This window comes from Schistocerca piceifrons, chromosome 4 (genome assembly GCF_021461385.2).
Source record: "Schistocerca piceifrons isolate TAMUIC-IGC-003096 chromosome 4, iqSchPice1.1, whole genome shotgun sequence".
Classification (NCBI taxonomy): domain Eukaryota; kingdom Metazoa; phylum Arthropoda; class Insecta; order Orthoptera; family Acrididae; genus Schistocerca; species Schistocerca piceifrons.
In genome coordinates, this window is record NC_060141.1 from 415,287,718 (window position 1) to 415,289,196 (window position 1,479).

At 48.7% G+C, this 1,479-nt stretch overlaps 1 pseudogene; it reads left to right on the top strand.

Annotated features, from left to right (window-relative positions):
* The first annotated feature begins 495 nt into the window (after window positions 1-495).
* On the top strand, window positions 496-613 carry LOC124796821 (annotated as a pseudogene).
* The last annotated feature ends 866 nt before the right edge of the window (window positions 614-1,479 follow it).

Genomic DNA, 1,479 nt, shown 5'->3' on the forward strand with positions numbered 1-1,479 from the left:
GACGTGGAACGGTGCAACTGCACGCCTGGATGACGGCGTATCCGGACATGATCATCGACCAGGCCAGAGGTTTCTATCGATCCATGATTCGATCTTGCTGATTCCCATTCGAATCGTAACTGAAGACTTCGTCAGGTCAGAATGGCAACACGTTGGGGTCGTCTGTTGCAGAGCCGCAGATCCAACAATGTGCACTGAACATCCCCCTCAGTCCAAAAAGTTTCGAGACTGGATCAATAAAAAACAGAGAAAAATTAAGATGGTAGTTTTAATGCTTCAGGCGTCCTAAATAGTCTTTCCCTAGTTGAGTACAACGCACAGAACGTTCATATAACCAAGAGGAACTATCAAAAAGGTGCTGCTCCACCTTCGCAATGAAATAAAGTAGCGATATTGTTCAAGACCCGTGTCACGTTGACTTGAAAGTCACAACACTGATCCTTCATATGAGTTTTGGCACTTTCTCGTTTTGCGATAGGTTCATATTGATAACAGGGCAACGGCCTTGCCACATTGGATGCACCGGTTCCCGTCAGATTACCGAAGTTAAGCGCTGTCGGGCGTGGCCGGCACTTGGATGGGTGACCATCCGGGCTGCCATGAGCTGTTGCCATTTTTTGGGGTGCACTCAGCCTCGTGATGCCAACTGAAAAGCTACTCGACCGAATAGTAGCGGCTTCCGTCAAAGAAAACCATCATAACGATCGGGAGAGCGGTGTACTGACCACACGCCCCTCCTAGCGGCATCCTCATTGAGGATGACTTGGCGGTCAGATGGCCCGATGGGCCACTTGTGGCCTGAAGACGGAGTACGTATTGATAACACCAGGCCTCGTCACCTGTGATGATTTTATCCAAGCAAGAATTATCCACACTTTCGTTTCAACAAAGTCGCAGCAGACGTTCGCGCATCGTTTTTGTTCGGAAGTCAAGATGTGTGGCACAAACTTTGCAAAGATTTTTCTCTTCTTCAAAACATTCTGAATAAAGTCTTCAACGCTTTACTTAGAGATGCTGCTCCTTCGTGATTTGCGACAGGACAACATTGATGCACTACGGCGGCATGTCCACCACTGAACATTGCCTCCTGACAACTGACTGGTCGAATGCACGCCTATTATTTATACTTGTTAGTCCAAACTGCCACTTTAATTACTGTGCTGATTTTGTTTGTACAAAACAGCATCCGAAAACGGCCTGAAGGCCCAGTGCTACCGTCCACCCGAGTGTCATCCTCAGCCCTTAGGCGTCATCAGATGTGGATACGGAGAAGCATGTGTTCCACACACCGCTCTCACCAGCATTATTAGTTTTCATGACGGCTGCCACTACTTCTCGATCAAGTAGATCCTCAGTTGGCCTCACAATGGCTGGGTGCAATCCGCTTGCCAACAGCACTTGGCAGACCCAGACACTGACCCATCCTAATGCAGGCCAAGCCCGACGTAGCTTAACTTCTGTGATCTGACGGGAACCGGT